This window comes from Bombina bombina, chromosome 3 (assembly GCF_027579735.1).
Source record: "Bombina bombina isolate aBomBom1 chromosome 3, aBomBom1.pri, whole genome shotgun sequence".
Classification (NCBI taxonomy): domain Eukaryota; kingdom Metazoa; phylum Chordata; class Amphibia; order Anura; family Bombinatoridae; genus Bombina; species Bombina bombina.
In genome coordinates, this window is record NC_069501.1 from 941,047,745 (window position 1) to 941,073,644 (window position 25,900).

Genomic DNA, 25,900 nt, shown 5'->3' on the forward strand with positions numbered 1-25,900 from the left:
GCATTTCTTATGAGTTACAAACCCAATCGAACAACACAGGGAAACAGCTGAACAGAGAAACGCTCACAGCACGATTCCCTGATTCAAGGATAAGCTCCGGGAAGGATCGCATCCAACAGTGTACTAGCCACTGATTTAAGTGCTAGCAGGCGAGACAGTACTGGTCACAGAACAGTACCACAGATATTGGTAAGCACATTACCTCTCTGTCTTGTGTTATCCTTTTCTTTTGTTAAACAATATCACGCTATGTGGCGCCCTCTTTATCTTCAATTTCAATTAGATTACACTAGCAGACTGATGTTTCACAGTCAAAAAAGTTTTTTTTAAAAATATTTACACTACTGTTATAACAAATATGATTGGTGGCACTAGTTGGCAAGTGGGCCTGGCACACACGCTGGGAGGCAAGCAACTGCAATTAGATTACACTAGCTGACTGATGTTTCACAGTCGAAAAAGTTTTTTTTTTAATATTTACAATACTGTTATAACAAATATGATTGGTGGCACTAGTTGGCAAGTGGGCCTGGCACACACGCTGGCAGGCAGGCAACTGCAATTCAATTACACTAGCAGACTGATGTTTCACAGTCAAAAAAGTTTTTTTAAAAAATATTTACACTACTGTTATAACAAATATGATTGGTGGCACTAGTTGGCAAGTGGGCCTGGCACAGACGCTGGCAGGCAGGCAACTTCAATTAGATTACACTAGCAGACTGATGTTTCACCGTCAAAAAAGTTTTTTTTTTAAATATTTACACTACTGTTATAACAAATATGATTGGTGGCACTAGTTAGCAAGTGGGCCTGGCACACACACTGGGAGGCAGGCAACTGCAATTAGATTACAGTAGCTGACTGATGTTTCACAGTCAAAAAAGTTTTTTTAAAAATATTTACACTACTGTTATAACAAATATGATTGGTGGCTCTAGTTAGCAAGTGGGCCTGGCACACACGCTGGGAGGCAGGCAACTGCAATTAGATTACAGGAATGGCACTACACTCAGACACACTCCCCAGTATTTCTATAGTGGTCAATAGTGTTTCATTAATGTGAAATCAATCTGTACTATTAGGGGGAGGGGTGCTACCGCACAGCAATAGCATACATACAAAAAGTGGAGGTGATAGAGTCACTTCCACAAAAGAATGCGGTTTTAGCACTCACTGTCTTAACCTCATATACGGCGTTTACTTCCAGAGTGTAAAACTTAACTTTTATTTATTTGACTAAAATAATTGGAGAAGGGGGAAAAAAGGGGGAAAAACATAAACGATTAAAAGCCTAGGATAAAGTAGTCTTGTATAGACTGTATTATATGCAATAATCTGTGTAAATAGGCCTTTGGGGTATGATAGCCCAGATAATTATATTACAGTATAATCTATACAGAAATCTATGCGGTACACCGGTTCAATTAAATAAGGCTTAGTTAATATAGTGTAGATTATTGTAGCAATACCCTGTATGGAGTTGCTTAAGCTCAGATTAGTAGTGCGGATGTCTTGTACAATAAGTAATCAGTTAAATACTGATACAATATGTTTATGTATACATATTGTTATCATCCATCCTCTGAGACTTTTATTTATTTTGGGTGATCTGTTACATATAGGGTAATCTACACATAAATTACTGGATTTCTATTGGTTGTCTTAGTAGGAGGAACACTAATTGTTTTGGAATACAGGGATATTTCTAGGGTATCTGAGATAAGATAGTTGCCAGTATTGTCCTTCAGTTCTTTATTGTTGTATCAGTATAAGCCACTTAACAATGGCTGTGTTGTGGCTACTACTGTCTTTGCTTGCACTCTCTTTTGTGTTTACTTATCGTAGGGTTATAGTCAAGTAACTTAGTTTGATTGCATTATAATATCCCACAACCTCTTATCTAATTGCGTTTGACCCTCTGGTCTATGACGGTTTTGTATTAAGAATAAACTAGAATGTAGTGTAATCAAGCTATTTTCCTTTCAAGTTTACATATACCTTATTCAATTCAGTATCATAATCGCTAAGTGTGCATTGAAGAAGCCCTAGCTATTCTGTATTTCCACGTCAAACTAGTAATATGGTCTTAAGCATAAGAGGTAATTTTTATTTTTTTGTGCAGCAGGGGTTTTCGTTGTTATTACTGTGTAGATCCCAGTACACTGTTAAGTGGTGTTGTTGTTTATTGATATGATTGAATCAGAATATTGTGGTGTAACAATACCACTACACAGTGTGAAATACTTGGGTATTATGTTGTGCATCAGTTGTGATTTTTGAATTTCATTAAGTTTTAATAGTACTGCTTGCAATATTATGCAGCAACTGAAGCGATTGTTATAGTAAGTTGTATTTTGCTGAATTCGAATTCCCTGTGCGTAGATAGTATCACTCTAGTGCAATCACTGTTAACATTTCAAATGTGAAATTCTATTCCCCAAATGAACCGTAATGTAGTTCATTTAAATTTATTGAGACAGCAATCGTATGCCTACAGAGAGCTCGCTACATGTAACTTGATACCCTGTTACTCTTTGCCCTTTAGTACACTTCTATAGTATGATAGGTTCTATTGTAACTATCGTTTACTCATACACAAAATGGTATCAGGCTACCAACATGTAGTTTATTCTGTTGGTCTGTTATTATAAGTCAATCTCTTTATTATTTATCTGAGTTGACAGTGCTCTGTGTAATTGCTGGTTATACTGGTAGTCTAAATTAGCCCAGTTACCCATGTGCATATCTCATACAAGTTTTAGCCGTATTGTAACCATTGGTCGTCAACTTATTACTGTTCAGCTCTGAAGCGATTATGAATCTAGGTTACTGATATAAACGGTATTGGTTAATGAGCCTCCCTCACAGGAGTTTCCTAAGTGGTGTACCACGCTGACAACCTATTGATGCCGGTGAGCCACAATAAACGTAACCGACTACTATATCCTAATTTTTAAAAAAAAGAGCTTAACAATGCTCTATCTCTACACCTAACGCGTTTCGCCCGTATAGGGCTTTATCAAAGGCGGCGGGCCGCCCGTCTCTGAGAAATTTAAACCCGGTATGGACCGGAAGTTCCGCCTTAGAAATTTTCTGATTCGGCAAATCCGTCTGTCACTCAAAGTCCACATTTTGTCTGATTGTGGGTCCCGGATGTTGTTAAGGAGGATATTAATATATCGGCTTAAGGTGGAATGTATTTAATTAAAGTCAATTTGCTGTAAGTTTGTTATTATGTCTTTACACAGAAGTGACAATTCATTCCGATATAGTACCATCCATGGCAAATTTGTTTAATCGTATCTTGCATAATTTCAATTACATGTATTTTTTCGATGTGATAATACATATGTCTATTTGTATTGAGCTGTATGTAACTTAAGCTGTGATAGGGTCCTCGGATCGTATGTCCCTTTCTGTACTTATAGTCTAATGATGAGGGTACCTATTTAAAGGTCGACTGGTATGGTGGAATCCTTAATCAAATCTTAAGATGACCGTATCTGTATTGATTTTTACATTTTTTATGAATCCACAAAGTTTTTTTGCTAGAAATTTATATTCAGGTAAAGAGATCTTGAGTGGCTAATCAAATAATGATTTTAAATTTGGAATCACTTGTTCTGATATATGATGATCTCGTCCTTACTTCCGATGTTTTGAAAAATTTATATCAGGGAAGTATTTCCTACGATGTAATAAAAGTGAGTAATAAGAGAAATTGTGTTAAAATAAGAGAGTTCATAGTTGGCTATGTTCTTTTTTTATATCTTTTATTCTATATTCATATATAATTTTATCCCATAGTTGTCCTTGTTCTATGAAAACATTTGGCTAGTGATTTTGTGTGAAATGGTTAATAATAAAAATGTGCTGACCTTTTGTGCTATTGGTGACATGGTGTTTTCGTGATTAAATGTGAACAGTGAGCAGTGTGATGTGCCAAGACAAATAAAAATCTCAAAAGCAGAGCCTAGGTCTACTGTGATAGCAAAGGAAACCTGCAAAATATCAGAAATACTAACTAAGTAAATAGTGAGGTAGGTAAAAATGTTCATTAAAAAGATGTTTATTAATACGTGATGGTAGGTGTTGCGTATCTCGACGTGTTGTGGTAAATGTGTATCTCCTGTAGTAAGTGGATGATACAGTGATATAAAGTGATAACTGAATTTTTATGTTCCCATTTTTGTTTAAAGAAGAGGGAAAGTGGAATTCCTATACTGTGTGTAGCATGGAAAAGATGTGATAGTAATTTAATCTACAAGATGTTCCCTGAATGGGGGTTCCTTATAGAAAAATTAAACAATAGGTGTTAGTTGTGATAGTAATTTAGTCTACAAGGTGTTCCCTGAATGGGGGTTCCTTATAGAAAAATTGACCGGTGGGTGGTAGTGGTGATTTAGTGCACAATGTGACAAGCTTCAGTGTGTTGTCTTTATGCTTGGAAAAATTTTTTATATTATTTTCTCATAAGGTATTTTCTATGGTTCTTTATTTGATCCAACTACCATAATAACTCTCATTTTAGTCTACTTCTTGGTAGTGTATTAATTTTTATTGATGTATCTTGTCATCTGGACGTAATTATTGCTTGTCTTAGAAAAATGAAGATTTCTCATCATCCTAGTATGATTTTTCTAGTTATTTCCCCATTGTTAATTCAATTGGAGTTTTGATGCAAAATATGTGTTTGCCTAAGATAGTTTTTTTGGGGCAGCAAAATCAGTAATTGGTCTTTTTCTTCGTATTTTATAAAAATGTGAAATAATTATTTTGTTCATTAAGGCCTATTGGATATACTGAGTTCAGTTGGTATATCCACCTGCTCTCTGCTCTTAGTAGAGCAGTTTCAAGATCTCCTCCTCTTATCCCTAGGCTCACTTTTTCTATGCCCCAACAGGCCAAATCTTCTTGTTTTGAGTTGTGATATTCCAGGAAATGTGCTGCTACAGTGGTGATAGATTTTCCATCCAGTTTGTCTTTTCTTGCATTCTTGATGTTCCTTAGATGTTCCATTAATCTGGTTCTTAATTTTCTGGTCGTCATACCGACATAGTATTTGTCACATGTGCATTGAAGTACATAGATTATCCCTTCGCTCTGGCAGCTGATATATCTCCTGATTTTATGTATTGTGCCAAAACGATCTGTGATGTTCGTTGTTTTCTTAATGTATTTGCACGTGCTGCAGTTTCCACATTTGTGACATCCTGGATTAAATGCAGTTTTTGTTTTCTTTGGTTGGAAGTGACTACTCGTTAGTAGATCCTTTAGATTTTTGGTTCGTCTGTAGCTTATAGCTGGTTTGTTTCCTAAACATCTTTTCAGTGTGGGGTCAGTCATTAAGATATCCCAGTGTTTTGATATAATTTGTACTATTTGCGAAGTTTGTGAATTGTATGTAAGGACCAACCTAGGTTTATTATCATTAGTTTTGGTCTTTTTTTGTAATAGTTCTTGTCTTTTTGTTCTCTGGGCTCTATATTTGGCCTGTTTGATCTTCCTTTTGCTGTAGCCCCTTTCTATTAGCCGGGAGGACATTTGTTTAGCTCGTATTTGGAATGTGGTATCTTCCGAGCAGTTTCTCCTGGTTCTGAGAAATTCACCCGTTGGCAGACCTCGGATGGTGCCTGGTGCATGCGCACTTGTACTGTGTAGGATGCTATTGGTTGCTGTATGTTTTCTATACAGATCTGTTTGGATGTTGCCGTCATAGACCAGAGGGTCAAACGCAATTAGATAAGAGGTTGTGGGATATTATAATGCAATCAAACTAAGTTACTTGACTATAACCCTACGATAAGTAAACACAAAAGAGAGTGCAAGCAAAGACAGTAGTAGCCACAACACAGCCATTGTTAAGTGGCTTATACTGATACAACAATAAAGAACTGAAGGACAATACTGGCAACTATCTTATCTCAGATACCCTAGAAATATCCCTGTATTCCAAAACAATTAGTGTTCCTCCTACTAAGACAACCAATAGAAATCCAGTAATTTATGTGTAGATTACCCTATATGTAACAGATCACCCAAAATAAATAAAAGTCTCAGAGGATGGATGATAACAATATGTATACATAAACATATTGTATCAGTATTTAACTGATTACTTATTGTACAAGACATCCGCACTACTAATCTGAGCTTAAGCAACTCCATACAGGGTATTGCTACAATAATCTACACTATATTAACTAAGCCTTATTTAATTGAACCGGTGTACCGCATAGATTTCTGTATAGATTATACTGTAATATAATTATCTGGGCTATCATACCCCAAAGGCCTATTTACACAGATTATTGCATATAATACAGTCTATACAAGACTACTTTATCCTAGGCTTTTAATCGTTTATGTTTTTCCCCCTTTTTTCCCCCTTCTCCAATTATTTTAGTCAAATAAATAAAAGTTAAGTTTTACACTCTGGAAGTAAACGCCGTATATGAGGTTAAGACAGTGAGTGCTAAAACCGCATTCTTTTGTGGAAGTGACTCTATCACCTCCACTTTTTGTATGTATGCTATTGCTGTGCGGTAGCACCCCTCCCCCTAATAGTACAGATTGATTTCACATTAATGAAACACTATTGACCACTATAGAAATACTGGGGAGTGTGTCTGAGTGTAGTGCCATTGCTTAAACTCGTTTCCAATAGTCTTAGCTATCTGGGTTATCCAGAATTCTCGAGTAATAGAGCACACCGACCTCTACAAAAATAGTCACAAATATGGCATTTCCATGGGACCTAGACAGACAAAATAGACAGCAGAAAAGAGCAGCTGATCTAGAAGAAATCTTTGAGGATGGCAACATTTCTAAACCACAGAATACAGTAACCTCGTTAGATGGAGCCCTTAGAGAATTACATAAGACCATGTTTAAACAAGATAAAGTATGGTGGAATCGCCATTTCTTCGAGAAATACATCCAAAAGAAACTCATACCTAGAGGTCTAAGAATCCAGTTATTCCCGGCATACGAATTTAAAAATCAACAACTCAGTATAGAATGGGAGGAAGCACTCTCAGAGTGTTCTACCAAACTTATGAAGATACTCATGAAAAATGACCAATCAGAATATGACCTATTGGAAGCCAAAATAAAAGAACAGAATGAAATATTAAAACAATTTCAAGACAACTCAGAATTTGAAAAATCATACAAAACCTATCAGAAAGAATTGGACAGATATGAACTAGAACTAAAAAATACCAAACAAGGAAAACTAAACAGAGATATTAATGACTTTAGTAACAACAGAGTTTATAAGTGGCGCAATAGATCATTCTACAGACAGCCGAACAAAAACCCAAAGGTAACCATTGTGGAGAGTGACGTATCAGACACAGATGGAGAGGAAGGCAGCTCCGGTACAGCCACTCCCATCCCCAACAAAACATTAACAGTAGCCCCAAGATCATCCAGCCGTAACAAGAGGAAGGATTTTTTAGAATCAGGCGGGGAAGAAGACAGACCAGAAGAGGGGGGAGGAAAAAACAAAAAGCCGGCCAGAGGGAGGACATTCCAACAATCAAACCACCAGAAGAATGGGAATCAATACAAGAGGACCCCCAGCCCGTTCTCCCAAATACGTCTGAATCACTAAGGGTTATCAATCTATCAGACATCCAACTTTCAGAAAGTCACGTCTGTCTATTATCAAAGGGACTTTCATTCTGTCCATCACAAACAGTAGATAAATTCGAAGTCATAAAAGACATTCAACTATACATACGTAAACTGCTCCTAAAAAAATTCTTTACAGATAAAGAACCAGAATGGGGCTGGAATTCAGAGGAAATCCAAACAATTCAAGATTTACAAAGTCTATTGGATGAAAACGATCCAAGTATGAACAAAAAATGGAGAAATAAAATCCACAACAAATCTACCTTTGTACCACAAAATGTGAATGCCCCCCAATTGGACATATTCAATGAGATGGTCTGCAATGAAATCACTAGTTTGAATATACCTCCCAAGATCAATAATCTAACCTACAAAGAGAGACAAGCACTACAAGAGATGCAACATTGGGATGAAGTTGTCATTAGAAACTCAGATAAGGGTGGCAACATTGTAATTTGGCCTCTGACATTGTACCTAAAAGAAGTATATAAACAACTGAAAGATACAACCTGCTATGTGAAATTGTTCAATAACCCAACAGCTAACATCCACAAGAAATACAACAAGCTGATCACGGAAGCCGCATATGAAGGGGTTATCAATGAAAAAGAGAAAAAATATCTGAACGTAACAAAACCAAAGACTGCAACATTCTATCTAATACCGAAGATCCACAAGAATCAAGAAACTCCACCAGGAAGACCTATTGTGTCCGGTATAGGCTGCCTCACTGAAAGAGCAAGCGAATACATAGATTTTCGCTTAAGAGACTATGTTGCAGAGCTCCCCTCATACGTTCAAGACACCATGCAGGTGCTTCAGAGACTCAACAACATCTCTTTAAATAAATCAACATGGCTAGTAACAACGGACGTTGAGTCATTGTATACTTCAATTCAACATAAAGATGGTTTACAAGCAGTTCGTTACTTCTTAGAACAAAAATCTGAAGAGGGAAAACCGCATGATGATTTCATCCTTAACTTACTGGAATTTGTACTAACCAACAACACATTCATCTTTGACAACCAACACTATCTACAGGTTCGGGGCACTGCCATGGGCACTGCCTGTGCCCCGACCTATGCTAATCTCTTTTTAGGATGGTGGGAGGCAGAAGAAGTGTTCACTGATACAAACAACCTATATACAGACCTTATACCCATGTGGATAAGGTATATAGATGACATCTTCTTCATCTGGGAAGGAACCCAAGAAGAACTTTTGACATTCTTAAATATACTGAACAGGAACAACTTAAACATCAAACTTACGTATGAAGCGAGCCAAAATGAAATAAATTTCTTAGACCTCACCATTAAAAAAGATCCTGAAGGCAACATCCAAACAGATCTGTATAGAAAACATACAGCAACCAATAGCATCCTACACAGTACAAGTGCGCATGCACCAGGCACCATCCGAGGTCTGCCAACGGGTGAATTTCTCAGAACCAGGAGAAACTGCTCGGAAGATACCACATTCCAAATACGAGCTAAACAAATGTCCTCCCGGCTAATAGAAAGGGGCTACAGCAAAAGGAAGATCAAACAGGCCAAATATAGAGCCCAGAGAACAAAAAGACAAGAACTATTACAAAAAAAGACCAAAACTAATGATAATAAACCTAGGTTGGTCCTTACATACAATTCACAAACTTCGCAAATAGTACAAATTATATCAAAACACTGGGATATCTTAATGACTGACCCCACACTGAAAAGATGTTTAGGAAACAAACCAGCTATAAGCTACAGACGAACCAAAAATCTAAAGGATCTACTAACGAGTAGTCACTTCCAACCAAAGAAAACAAAAACTGCATTTAATCCAGGATGTCACAAATGTGGAAACTGCAGCACGTGCAAATACATTAAGAAAACAACGAACATCACAGATCGTTTTGGCACAATACATAAAATCAGGAGATATATCAGCTGCCAGAGCGAAGGGATAATCTATGTACTTCAATGCACATGTGACAAATACTATGTCGGTATGACGACCAGAAAATTAAGAACCAGATTAATGGAACATCTAAGGAACATCAAGAATGCAAGAAAAGACAAACTGGATGGAAAATCTATCACCACTGTAGCAGCACATTTCCTGGAATATCACAACTCAAAACAAGAAGATTTGGCCTGTTGGGGCATAGAAAAAGTGAGCCTAGGGATAAGAGGAGGAGATCTTGAAACTGCTCTACTAAGAGCAGAGAGCAGGTGGATATACCAACTGAACTCAGTATATCCAATAGGCCTTAATGAACAAAATAATTATTTCACATTTTTATAAAATACGAAGAAAAAGACCAATTACTGATTTTGCTGCCCCAAAAAAACTATCTTAGGCAAACACATATTTTGCATCAAAACTCCAATTGAATTAACAATGGGGAAATAACTAGAAAAATCATACTAGGATGATGAGAAATCTTCATTTTTCTAAGACAAGCAATAATTACGTCCAGATGACAAGATACATCAATAAAAATTAATACACTACCAAGAAGTAGACTAAAATGAGAGTTATTATGGTAGTTGGATCAAATAAAGAACCATAGAAAATACCTTATGAGAAAATAATATAAAAAAATTTTCCAAGCATAAAGACAACACACTGAAGCTTGTCACATTGTGCACTAAATCACCACTACCACCCACCGGTCAATTTTTCTATAAGGAACCCCCATTCAGGGAACACCTTGTAGACTAAATTACTATCACAACTAACACCTATTGTTTAATTTTTCTATAAGGAACCCCCATTCAGGGAACATCTTGTAGATTAAATTACTATCACATCTTTTCCATGCTACACACAGTATAGGAATTCCACTTTCCCTCTTCTTTAAACAAAAACGGGAACATAAAAATTCAGTTATCACTTTATATCACTGTATCATCCACTTACTACAGGAGATACACATTTACCACAACACGTCGAGATACGCAACACCTACCATCACGTATTAATAAACATCTTTTTAATGAACATTTTTACCTACCTCACTATTTACTTAGTTAGTATTTCTGATATTTTGCAGGTTTCCTTTGCTATCACAGTAGACCTAGGCTCTGCTTTTGAGATTTTTATTTGTCTTGGCACATCACACTGCTCACTGTTCACATTTAATCACGAAAACACCATGTCACCAATAGCACAAAAGGTCAGCACATTTTTATTATTAACCATTTCACACAAAATCACTAGCCAAATGTTTTCATAGAACAAGGACAACTATGGGATAAAATTATATATGAATATAGAATAAAAGATATAAAAAAAGAACATAGCCAACTATGAACTCTCTTATTTTAACACAATTTCTCTTATTACTCACTTTTATTACATCGTAGGAAATACTTCCCTGATATAAATTTTTCAAAACATCGGAAGTAAGGACGAGATCATCATATATCAGAACAAGTGATTCCAAATTTAAAATCATTATTTGATTAGCCACTCAAGATCTCTTTACCTGAATATAAATTTCTAGCAAAAAAACTTTGTGGATTCATAAAAAATGTAAAAATCAATACAGATACGGTCATCTTAAGATTTGATTAAGGATTCCACCATACCAGTCGACCTTTAAATAGGTACCCTCATCATTAGACTATAAGTACAGAAAGGGACATACGATCCGAGGACCCTATCACAGCTTAAGTTACATACAGCTCAATACAAATAGACATATGTATTATCACATCGAAAAAATACATGTAATTGAAATTATGCAAGATACGATTAAACAAATTTGCCATGGATGGTACTATATCGGAATGAATTGTCACTTCTGTGTAAAGACATAATAACAAACTTACAGCAAATTGACTTTAATTAAATACATTCCACCTTAAGCCGATATATTAATATCCTCCTTAACAACATCCGGGACCCACAATCAGACAAAATGTGGACTTTGAGTGACAGACGGATTTGCCGAATCAGAAAATTTCTAAGGCGGAACTTCCGGTCCATACCGGGTTTAAATTTCTCAGAGACGGGCGGCCCGCCGCCTTTGATAAAGCCCTATACGGGCGAAACGCGTTAGGTGTAGAGATAGAGCATTGTTAAGCTCTTTTTTTTAAAAATTAGGATATAGTAGTCGGTTACGTTTATTGTGGCTCACCGGCATCAATAGGTTGTCAGCGTGGTACACCACTTAGGAAACTCCTGTGAGGGAGGCTCATTAACCAATACCGTTTATATCAGTAACCTAGATTCATAATCGCTTCAGAGCTGAACAGTAATAAGTTGACGACCAATGGTTACAATACGGCTAAAACTTGTATGAGATATGCACATGGGTAACTGGGCTAATTTAGACTACCAGTATAACCAGCAATTACACAGAGCACTGTCAACTCAGATAAATAATAAAGAGATTGACTTATAATAACAGACCAACAGAATAAACTACATGTTGGTAGCCTGATACCATTTTGTGTATGAGTAAACGATAGTTACAATAGAACCTATCATACTATAGAAGTGTACTAAAGGGCAAAGAGTAACAGGGTATCAAGTTACATGTAGCGAGCTCTCTGTAGGCATACGATTGCTGTCTCAATAAATTTAAATGAACTACATTACGGTTCATTTGGGGAATAGAATTTCACATTTGAAATGTTAACAGTGATTGCACTAGAGTGATACTATCTACGCACAGGGAATTCGAATTCAGCAAAATACAACTTACTATAACAATCGCTTCAGTTGCTGCATAATATTGCAAGCAGTACTATTAAAACTTAATGAAATTCAAAAATCACAACTGATGCACAACATAATACCCAAGTATTTCACACTGTGTAGTGGTATTGTTACACCACAATATTCTGATTCAATCATATCAATAAACAACAACACCACTTAACAGTGTACTGGGATCTACACAGTAATAACAACGAAAACCCCTGCTGCACAAAAAAAATAAAAATTACCTCTTATGCTTAAGACCATATTACTAGTTTGACGTGGAAATACAGAATAGCTAGGGCTTCTTCAATGCACACTTAGCGATTATGATACTGAATTGAATAAGGTATATGTAAACTTGAAAGGAAAATAGCTTGATTACACTACATTCTAGTTTATTCTTAATACAAAACCGTCATAGACCAGAGGGTCAAACGCAATTAGATAAGAGGTTGTGGGATATTATAATGCAATCAAACTAAGTTACTTGACTATAACCCTACGATAAGTAAACACAAAAGAGAGTGCAAGCAAAGACAGTAGTAGCCACAACACAGCCATTGTTAAGTGGCTTATACTGATACAACAATAAAGAACTGAAGGACAATACTGGCAACTATCTTATCTCAGATACCCTAGAAATATCCCTGTATTCCAAAACAATTAGTGTTCCTCCTACTAAGACAACCAATAGAAATCCAGTAATTTATGTGTAGATTACCCTATATGTAACAGATCACCCAAAATAAATAAAAGTCTCAGAGGATGGATGATAACAATATGTATACATAAACATATTGTATCAGTATTTAACTGATTACTTATTGTACAAGACATCCGCACTACTAATCTGAGCTTAAGCAACTCCATACAGGGTATTGCTACAATAATCTACACTATATTAACTAAGCCTTATTTAATTGAACCGGTGTACCGCATAGATTTCTGTATAGATTATACTGTAATATAATTATCTGGGCTATCATACCCCAAAGGCCTATTTACACAGATTATTGCATATAATACAGTCTATACAAGACTACTTTATCCTAGGCTTTTAATCGTTTATGTTTTTCCCCCTTTTTTCCCCCTTCTCCAATTATTTTAGTCAAATAAATAAAAGTTAAGTTTTACACTCTGGAAGTAAACGCCGTATATGAGGTTAAGACAGTGAGTGCTAAAACCGCATTCTTTTGTGGAAGTGACTCTATCACCTCCACTTTTTGTATGTATGCAATTAGATTACAGTAGCTGACTGATGTTTCACAGTCCAAAAAGTTTTTTTTTAAATATTTACAATACTGTTATAACAAATATGATTGGTGGCACTAGTTGGCAAGTGGGCCTGGCACACACGCTGGCAGGCAGGCAACTGCAATTCAATTGCACTAGCAGACTGATGATTCACAGTCAAAAAAGTTTTTATTTTAAATATTTACAATACTGTTATAACAAATATGATTGGTGGCACTAGTTGGCAAGTGGGCCTGGCACACACGCTGGCAGGCAGGCAACTTCAATTAGATTACACTAGCAGACTGATATTTCACAGTCAAAAAAGTTTTTTTTAAAAATATTTACACTGCTGTTATAGCAAATATGATTGGTGGCACTAGTTGGCAAGTGGGCCTGGCACACACGCTGGAAGGCAGGCAACTGCAATTATATTACACTAGCTCACTGATGTTTCACTGTCAAAAAAGTTTTTTAAAAAAATATTTACAATACTGTTATAACAAATATGATTGGTGGCACTAGTTGGCAAGTGGGACTGGCACACATGCTGGCAGGCAGGCAACTGCAATTCAATTGCACTAGCAGACTGATGATTCACATTCAAAAAAGTTTTTATTTTAAATATTTACAATACTGTTATAACAAATATGATTGGTGGCCCTAGTTGGCAAGTGGGCCTGGCACACACGCTGGCAGGCAGGCAACTTCAATTAGATTACACTAGCAGACTGATGTTTCACAGTCAAAAAAGTTTTTTTAAAAAATATTTACACTACTGTTATAACAAATATGATTGGTGGCACTAGTTGGAAAGTGGGCCTGGCACACACGCTGGGAGGCAAGCAACTGCAATTAGATTACACTAGCTGACTGATGTTTCACAGTCGAAAAAGTTTTTTTTTTAAATATTTACAATACTGTTATAACAAATATGATTGGTGGCACTAGTTGGCAAGTGGGGCTGGCACACACGCTGGCAGGCAGGCAACTGCAATTCAATTACAATAGTAAACTGATGTTTCACAGTCAAAAACGTTTTTTTATTAAATATTGACACTACTGTTATAACAAATATGAGTGGTGGCACTAGTTGGCAAGTGGGACTGGCACACATGCTGGCAGGCAACTGCAATTAGATTGCACTAGCTGACTGATGTTTCACAGTCAAAAAAGTTTTCGTTTGAAATATTTACACTACTGTTACAACAAATATGAGTGGTGCTACTAACTTGGCAAATGGAGCTTGGCACACACTACTGGCAGGCAGGCAACTTCAATTAGATTACAATAGCAGACTGATTTTTCACTGTCAAAAAAGTTTTTTTATTAAAAATTTACACTACTGTTATAACAAATATGATTGGTGGCACTAGTTGGCAAGTGGGCCTGTCAAACATGCTGGCAGGCAGGCAACTTCAATTAGATTACACTAGCAGACTGATGTTTCACAGTCAAAAACATTTTTTTAAAATATTTACAATACTGTTATAACAAATATAATTGGTGGCACTAGTTGGCAAGTGGGCCTGGCACACACACTGGGAGGCAGGCAACTGCAATTAGATTACACTAGCTGACTGATGTTTTACAGTCAAAAAAGTTTTTTTTTAAATATTTACAATACTGTTATAACAAATATGATTGGTGGCACTAGTTGGCAAGTGGGCCTGGCACACACGCTGGCAGGCAGGCAACTTCAATTAGATTACACTAGCAGACTGATGTTTCACAGTCAAAAAAGTTTTTTTAAAAAATATTTACACTACTGTTACAACAAATATGATTGGTGGCACTGGTTGGCAAGTGGGCCTGGCACACACGCTGGGAGGCAGGCAACTGCAATTAGATTACACTAGCTGACTGATTTTTCACAGTCAAAAAAGTTTTTTTTTTAAATAGTTACACTACTGTTATAACAAATATGATTGGTGGCACTAGCTGGCAAGTGGGTCTGGCACACACGCTGGCAGGCAGGCAACTGCAATTCAATTGCACTAGCAGACTGATGATTCACAGTCAAAAAGTTTTTATTTTAAATATTTACACTACTGTTATAACAAATATGATTGGTGGCACTAGTTGGCAAGTGGGCCTGGCACACACGCTGGCAGGCAGGCAACTGCAATTCAATTGCACTAGCAGACTGATGATTCACGTCAAAAAGTTTTTATTTTAAATATTTACAATACTGTTATAACAAATATGATTGGTGGCACTAGTTGGCAAGTGGGCCTGGCACACACGCTGGCAGGCAGGCAACTGCAATTCAATTGCACTAGCAGACTGATGATTCACAGTCAAAAAAGTTTTTATTTTAAATATTTACAATACTGTTATAACAAATATGATTGGTGGCACTAGTTGGCAAGTGGGCCTGGCACACACGCTGGCAGGCAGGCAACTTCAATTAGATTACACTAGCAGACTGATGTTTCACAGTCAAAAAAGTTTTTTTTTTAAATATTTACACTACTGTTATAACAAATATGATTGGTGGCACTAGTTGGCAAGTGGGCCTGGCACACACGCTGGGAGGCAGGCAACTGCAATTACATTACACTAGCTGACTGATGTTTCACAGTCAAAAAAGTTTTTTTAAAAAATATTTACAATACTGTTATAACAAATATGATTGGTGGCACTAGTTGGCAAGTGGGACTGGCACACACGCTGGCAGGCAGGCAACTGCAATTCCATTGCACTAGCAGACTGATGATTCACAGTCAAAACAGTTTTTATTTTAAATATTTACAATACTGTTATAAAAAATATGATTGGTGGCACTAGTTGGCAAGTGGGCCTGGCACACACGCTGGCAGGCAGGCAACTTCAATTAGATTACACTAGCAGACTGATGTTTCACAGTCAAAAAAGTTTTTTTTTAAAATATTTACGCTACTGTTATAACAAATATGATTGGTGGCACTAGTTGGCAAGTGGGCCTGGCACACACGCTGGGAGGCAAGCAACTGCAATTAGATTACACTAGCTGACTGATGTTTCACAGTCAAAAAAGTTTTTTAAAAAAATATTTACAATACTGTTATAACAAATATGATTGGTGGCACTAGCTGACAAGTGGGCCTGGAACACACGCTGACAGGCAGGCAACTGCAATTCAATTGCACTAGCAGACTGATGATTCACAGTCAAAAAGGTTTTATTTTTAATATTTACAATACTGTTATAACAAATATGATTGGTGGCACTAGTTGGCAAGTGGGCCTGGCACACACGCTGGCAGGCAGGCAGGCAATTCAATTGCACTAGCAGACTGATGATTCACAGTCAAAAAGTTTTTATTTTAAATATTTACACCACTGTTATAACAAATATGATTGGTGGCACTAGTTGGCAAGTGGGGCTGGCACACACGCTGGCAGACAGGCAACTGCAATTATATAACACTAGCAGACTGATGTAAAAGGTTTTTTTTAAAAAAGTTACACTAATGTTACAACAGATAGGAGTGGTGGCACTGAGGATAGAAGTAGGCACAGTTTATGCTGGCAGCCTTACACACAGGCTGGCACTAGTGGCAGGCTGGCCTGGCAATTAAAATTAAATAACACTAGAAGACTGATGTAAAAGTTTTTTTTTTACAAAATTTAAACTAATGTTACACCAGATAAGAGTGGTGGCACTGAGGATGGAAGTAGGCACAGTATATGCTGGCAGCCTGACACACAGGCTGGCACTAGTGGCAGGCTGGCCTGGCAACTAAAATTAAATAACACTAGAAGACTGATGTAAAAGTTTTGTTTTTTTTAAATTTACACTAATGTTAACCAGATATCAGTGGTGGCACAGAATAATTAATCACAGTATATGATGTGGGCCTGATACACAGGCCTGATAGAAAATTAAATTAGATTACACTAGCAAAATGATGTAAAAGTTTTTTTTAAAAAATTTACAATAATGTTAAGCAGATATCAGTGGTGGGCTGGTGGCACTAATCACAGTATATGCTGTGAGCCTCACACACAGGCTGACAGGCAGGCAAATGCAAATAAAATTACAAAAAAAAAAAAAAAACGACTGAAGTTCTAGCCCTAAAAAGGGCTTTTTGGGCTGAAGTTCTAGCCCTAAAAAGGGCTTTTTGGGGTGCTATCCTTACAGCAGAGATTAGATGAGTCCTTCAGGACTGTAGTGGACACTGAATACACTAGCCTAGATATATATTTCCCTATAAAATCAGCAACAGCAGCACTAAACCTCCTCTCACTAAGAATGCAGGATCGTAATGAATCTAAAATGGCTGCTGCCCAGGAGCTGCGAGGGTCTGTGAGGGAGTGTCTGCTGCTGATTGGCTGAAATGTGTCTGCAGACTGTGAGATACAGGGTCAAAGTTTCCTCAATGATGACGAATAGGGGGGCGGATCGAACATCGCATATGTTCGCCTGCCGCGGCGAACACGAACAAGCTAAGATTGCCGGGAACTGTTCTCCGGCGAACAGTTCGCGACATCACTGATCACTACATCCCCTGTTACCTTCATAGAGTTAGCTCTGTATATAGAGAGAGTTACTATATTCTACACCTACAAATGCTAGAAGAGACTGGAGTTTACAAGTTTAGTAACTACACTATATTACTTACTAACCTTGATATAAAATAGAAAGGTGGAAAGACCTTAGAGAGTTTATGATGGGACAAATCTCTTTGTCGGATCTCCTTCCTTCCTTACTGTTAACTCACTTTGCTGTTATTTCTTTACTCTGCATATTTTAAAAGTTTAGACTGTAATTTTGAGGGTTTTTTTTACCAAACTGAATAGATAATAACTAACATTATTTCATGGTATGTGAGTATTTACACATTACCCTATCCTAAGGCTTATATTGATATGAATGCCAAATATTATGATGTTCCTAAGTTATTTACATTATCCACAAAAGATCTGGCTTTCTCACTCAAATCAATACAGTATAACCTTACATTTTGCTCCCTAATTATAGCTATTATAATAGACCCACTCTCAGCTTATATGTGGGTGTATGTTATGTACTCTTAGTCCCAACCTCTACTTCCTACAACTCTTATTAGTCCCAATGCCACCATACTTACTACAATCCTTTGGGACTGTGCCCAGATTGTAACGAGTTCATTGAGTATTCTCTCAACACTTATTGTCATTTGTTGATATATTTTAAAGTACATGTTATCTGGAACTTAAGGTATACGCTACAATTATTCATTTATTTATGATAGTGAGGCAGAAAGAAACGTAGGTTAACCTCTAGGCTCATTTAGCAAACTTCTCAGTCTGTTCTTTCATATTTTGATTATGGGCATAGTATTTCATATAGATATATTCTTAACAGTTTAAGGTATCCAATTATACCCTATATCCTAATCTTTCTAAGACACGTTCTATATCTGGCCATTACTTTGGTTATATTTGGAAGTGTATAATGATGTTATGGTTTTTTTGCTTTAAGGCCATACGCTACTCTCATTAGCTTATATATAAAATATGGGGCTCTATTTTGCTCACTCTAAGGATCATACTAGTAATTTATAATGACATACGATTCATTAATTCCTGCTAACCCACGCAGTGGAATAACCTCTTGCTCACTAACATAGATCTTGCCAAAGTCAAATCTGATTTGTTGAAAATAACTAATAAGATCTTATAACTGTCCTTATTATATATGCCATATAGTGTGCTAATTTACAATAGCCCATTATCACTTCCTCAGCTCCTCTTAAATGTTTAGTTGATAATATTCAGTAGGGTTTTGTAGCTACTCTCTCATATCTGTCATACTATGTCGTTACACCTCAATTCATTTGACATCATATATATCATTATGGCCACATCAGATGTGCATAGCATAGATTTAACTGCTTCTATTCCTTTCTCTTTATTAATAATTGTATATAATGATGTTACATCCCCCGTAACTAACCAATAATCATCCTCCCATTTTAGATTATTCATCATATTTATTACACTAACTGTGGCCTAGATTTAGAGTTGGGCGGTAGCCGTCAAAACCAGCGTTAGAGGCTCCTAACGCTGGTTTTGGGCTACCGCTGGTATTTAGAGTCAGTCAGGAAAGGGTCTAACGCTCACTTTCCTGCCGCAACTTTTCCATACCGCAGATCCCCTTACGTCAATTGCGTATCCTATCTTTTCAATGGGATCTTTCTAACGCCGGTATTTAGAATCGTATCTGAAGTGAGCGTTAGAAATCTAACGACAAAACTGCAGTCGCAGAAAAAAGTTAGTAGTTAAGAGCTTTCTGGGCTAACGCCGGTTTATAAAACTCTTAACTACTGTGCTCTAAAGTACACTAACAGCCATAAACTACCTATGCACCCCTAAACCGAGGTCCCCCCACATCGCCGCCACTCTATTAAAAAATTTTAACCCCTAATCTGCCGACCGCACGCCGCTGGCACCTACATTATCCCTATGAACCCCTAATCTGCTGCCCCTAACACCGCCGATCCCTATATTATATTTATTAACCCCTAACCTGCCCCCCACAACGTCGCCACCAGCTACCTACAATAATTAACCCCTAATCTGCCGACCGCAAAGCGCCGCCACCTACGTTATCCTTATGTACCCCTAATCTGCTGCCCCTAACACCGCCGACCCCTATATTATATTTATTAACCCCTAATCTGCCCCCCTCAACGTCGCCTCCACCTGCCTACACTTATTAACCCCTAATCTGCCGAGCGGACCGCACCGCTACTATAATAAAGTTATTAACCCCTAATCCGCCTCACTCCCGCCTCAATAACCCTATAATATATAGTATTAACCCCTAATCTGCCCTCCCTAACATCGCCGACACCTAACTTCAATTATTAACCCCTAATCTGCCGACCGATTCTCGCCGCTACTGTAATAAATGGATTAACCCCTAAAGCTAAATCTAACCCTAACACTAACACCCCCCTAAGTTAAATATAATTTAAATCTAACAAAATAAATTAACTCTTATTAAATAAATTATTCCTATTTAAAGCTAAATACTTACCTGTAAAATAAACCCTAATATAGCTACAATATAAATTATAATTATATTATAGCTATTTTAGGATTTATATTTATTTTACAGGTAACTTTGTATTTATTTTAACCAGGTACAATAGCTATTAAATAGTTAAGAACTATTTAATAGCTAAAATAGTTAAAATAATTACAAAATTACCTGTAAAATAAATCCTAACCTAAGTTACAATTAAACCTAACACTATACTATCAATAAATGAATTAAATAAAATATCTACAATTACCTACAATTAAACCTAACACTACACTATCAATAAATTAATTAAATACAATATCTACAAATAAATACAATTAAACCTAACACTACACTATCAATAAATTAATTAAATACAATATCTACAAATAAATACAATGAAATAAACTAACTAAAGTACAAAAAATAAAAAAGAACTAAGTTACAAAAAATAAAAAAATATTTACAAACATCAGAAAAATATTACAACAATTTTAAACGAATTACACCTACTCTAAGCCCCCTAATAAAATAACAAAGCCCCCCAAAATAAAAAAAAATGCCCTACCCTATTCTAAATTAAAAAAGTTCAAAGCTCTTTTACCTTACCAGCCCTGAACAGGGCCCTTTGCGGGGCATGCCCCAAAGAATTCAGCTCTTTTGCCTGTAAAAAAACCACATACAATACCCCCCCCCAACATTACAACCCACCACCCACATACCCCTAATCTAACCCAAACCCCCCTTAAATAAACCTAACACTAAGCCCCTGAAGATCTTCCTACCTTATCTTCACCATACAAGGTTCACCGATCCGTCCTCGGAAGTCTTGATCCAAGCCTCGGAAGTGTTGATCCAAGCCCAAGCGGGGGCTGAAGAGTGACGTCCATCCTCTGGCTGAAGTCTGGATCCAAGCAGCGACTGAATAAATCCATCATCGGGCTGAAGTCGGAAGTCCATCATCGGGATGAAGTCTTCTATCAAGCAGCATCTTCAATCTTCTTTCTTCCGGAGCGGAGCCATCTTGTTCCCAGCTGACGCGGATCCATCCTTTTCTAACGACGCCTACTAGCCGAATGACGGTTCCTTTAAATGACGTCATCCAAGATGGCGTCCGTCGAATTCTGATTGGCTGATAGGATTCTATCAGCCAATCGGAATTAAGGTAGGAAAATTCTGATTGGCTGATGGAATCAGCCAATCAGATTGAGCTCGCATTCTATTGGCTGATCGGAACAGCCAATAGAATGCGAGCTCAATCTGATTGGCTGATCGGATCAGCCAATCGGATTGAACTTGAATCTGATTGGCTGATTCCATCAGCCAATCAGAATATTCCTACCTTAATTCCGATTGGCTGATAGAATCCTATCAGCCAATCGGAATTCGACGGACGCCATCTTGGATGACGTCATTTAAAGGAACTGTCATTTGGCTAGTAGGCGTTGTTAGAAGAGGATGGATCCGCGTCTGCTGGGAACAAGATGGCTCCGCTCCGGAAGAAAGAAGATTGAAGATGCTGCTTGATAGAAGACTTCATCCCGATAATGGACTTCCGACTTCAGCCCGATGATGGATTTCTTCAGTCGCCGCTTGGATCCAGACTTCAGCCCGAGGATGGACGTCACTCTTCAGCCCCCGCTTGGGCTTGGATAAACACTTCAGAGGCTTGGATCAAGACTTCCGAGGACGGATCGGTGAACCTGGTATGGTGAAGATAAGGTAGGAAGATCTTCAGGGGCTTAGTGTTAGGTTTATTTAAGGGGGGTTTGGGTTAGATTAGGGGTATATGGGTGGTGGGTTGTAATGTTGCAGGGGGGTATTGTATGTGTTTTTTAACAGGCAAAAGAGCTGAATTCTTTGGGGCATGCCCCGCAAAGGGCCCTGTTCAGGGCTGGTAAGGTAAAAGAGCTTTGAACTTTTTTAATTTAGAATAGGGTAGGGCATTTTTTTATTTTGGGGGGCTTTGTTATTTTATTAGGGGGCTTAGAGTAGGTGTAATTAGTTTAAAATTGTTGTAATATTTTTCTGATGTTTGTGAATATTTTTTTATTTTTTGTAACTTAGTTCTTTTTTATTTTTTGTACTTTAGTTAGTTTATTTCATTGTATTTATTTGTAGATATTGTATTTAATTAATTTATTGATAGTGTAGTGTTAGGTTTAATTGTATTTATTTGTAGATATTGTATTTAATTAATTTATTGATAGTGTAGTGTTAGGTTTAATTGTAACTTAGGTTAGGATTTATTTTACAGGTAATTTTGTAATTATTTTAACTATTTTAGCTATTAAATAGTTCTTAACTATTTAATAGCTATTGTACCTGGTTAAAACAAATACAAAGTTACCTGTAAAATAAATATAAATCCTAAAATAGCTATAATATAATTATAATTTATATTGTAGCTATATTAGGGTTTATTTTACAGGTAAGTATTTAGCTTTAAACAGGAATAATTTATTTAATAAGAGTTAATTTATTTCGTTAGATTTAAATTATATTTAACTTAGGGGGGTGTTAGTGTTAGGGTTAGACTTAGCTTTAGGGGTTAATCCATTTATTACAGTAGCGGCAAGATTCGGTCGGCAGATTAGGGGTTAATAATTGAAGTTAGGTGTCGGTGATGTTAGGGAGGGCAGATTAGGGGTTAATACTATTTATTATAGGGTTATTGAGGCGGGAGTGAGGCAGATTAGGGGTTAATAACTTTATTATAGTAGCGGTGCGGTCCGCTCGGCAGATTAGGGGTTAATAAGTGTAGGCAGGTGGAGGCGACGTTGAGGGGGGCAGATTAGGGGTTAATAAATATAATATAGGGGTCGGCGGTGTTAGGGGCAGCAGATTAGGGGTATATAGCTATAATGTAGGTGGCGGTGGTGTACGGAGCGGCAGATTAGGGGTTAATAATAATATGCAGGGGTCAGCGATAGCGGGGGCGGCAGAATAGGGGTTAATAAGTGTAAGGTTAGGGGTGTTTAGACTCGGGGTACATGTTAGAGTGTTAGGTGCAGACATAGGAAGTGTTTCCCCATAGAAAACAATGGGGCTGCGTTAGGAGCTGAACGCGGCTTTTTTGCAGGTGTTAGGTTTTTTTTCAGCTCAAATGGCCCCATTGTTTCCTATGGGGGAATCGTGCACGAGCATGTTTTTGAAGCTGGCCGCGTCCGTAAGCACCGCTGGTATCTAGAGTTGCAGTGGCGTTAAATTATGCTTTACGCTCCCTTTTTGGAGCCTAACGCACTGAAAACCCAGCAATTCTGTTAACTCTAAATACCAGCAGTATTTAAAAGGTGCGTGGGAAAAAAGCATGCGTAGCTAAAGCACCCCTTTGGCCGCAGAACTCTAAATCTAGGCGTGTATCTTTTAAGAATGCCTTTGTTCTGTTAACTACTGGTTGAAGACAGATATCTAAGTATCTGGATAAACCACTGGTTAAAGATTCCACTCCCAAAACAATCGGCATCCCTGGGGGACTTTCCATTTTTTGTGCATTTTTGGCAGGATGTAAAATGTTGCAATATTAGGGAATTTTGTATATATGTAATTGAACTCCCTGGGTGACTTTCCATAGAAAACAATGGGGCTGCGTTAGGAGCTGAACGCGGCTTTTTTGCAGGTGTTAGGTTTTTTTTCAGCTCAAATGGCCCCATTGTTTCCTATGGGGGAATCGTGCACGAGCACGTTTTTGAAGCTGGCCGCGTCCGTAAGCACCGCTGGTATCTAGAGTTGCAGTGGCGTTAAATTATGCTCTACGCTCCCTTTTTGGAGCCTAACGCACTGAAAACCCAGCAATTCTGTGAACTCTAAATACCAGCGGTATTTAAAAGGTGCGTGGGAAAAAAAGCACGCGTAGCTAACGCACCCCTTTGGCCGCAGAACTCTAAATCTAGGCGTGTATCTTTTAAGAATGCCTTTGTTCTGTTAACTACTGGTTGAAGACAGATATCAAAGTATCTGGATAAACCACTGGTTAAAGATTCCACTCCCAAAACAATCGGCATCCCTGGGGGACTTTCCATTTTTTGTGCATTTTTGGCAGGATGTAAAATGTTGCAATATTAGGGAATTTTGTATATATGTAATTGAACTCATTTTGGTTAAGAATTCCTCCTTTTTTACCATCAATTAAATATAATTCCAATAATTTTTTTTAAATTAGCCATAGGATTGTAATTTAATTTTTTATAAGTAGATCCATCATTAAGAAGTCTTTTATATTCTGCCAAATATTTTTCTTTATCCAAAACTACAACCCCTCCTCCTATGTAAGCTAGTTTTATTACTATATTAGTGTCTGACCTCAACTCCTTCAATGCTAATTGTTTTTGATATTTTAGGTTATGAATGTCATTATTTTTTAAGGATCTAAGGTCCCTTTCAACTAGTTCCAAAAACAACTCCATAGGCCCTGATTTGCACTGTACTGGATTAAACTTCGATTGCTGTTTTATGTTAGTATGTTTGTGTCTCTCTTCATTGTTTTCTTCTATACTGATTATACTCACTGCAAACTGTTGAATTATTCAGAAAATATTTTTTAATAGATAGGTTTCTAAAAAAAAATTGTACTCCAATGTATGCATCAAATTTGTTTAAGTTCTGACTTTGGGACCCTTATTTAGAACCTTCACTTGATTCTGTGTAATCAACTTTTTGGATAGATTAAAGATTCCTTTCTTTTATAATTCACTATTGGTCCATATGTGAGTGTTATAAGGGGACTTAGTATCTAAAATCTTCTCATATTCTCTCCTCTTAGTTAGCACCCTTAGTTATGGATGCACTGTGTGCAATAGCCAGCCACTAAAAAAAGTATTATTATATATTTATAAATAAAAGAAAAAAAGAAAAGAAAGAACAGGAACCATGAAACGTTAAACCTGTTAAAGAAGGACCAAAGGACCAAGGCTGCACTCAGTGAACTTTGTCTGAATGGGTGGATAAGCATGTTGCCCTATGGCTAAAGTATGTGAATGATGACCTTATTTTGTGGAAAGGAGATAAGAAGTCGGTATCAGATTTTGTAAATCTTCTTAACAAAAATGAACTAAATCTTTTCCTAATGTACAATGTGAGTGATAAGCAAACATCCTTGACCTTAATATCTTTAAGATAGGTAATGAACTACATACAAGAGTTCACAGAAAGAAAACAGCAACAAATAATCTTTTGTATGCAACTAGTCACCATCCAGAGTCACAAAAAATTAGGTTCCATTGGAACAAATTTTAAGGTTAAAAAGATGCTGCTCATCGACACAGTATTTTGAGGAACAAGCCACACAAATGGCTGATAAATTCATATATAGAGGATACTCGAA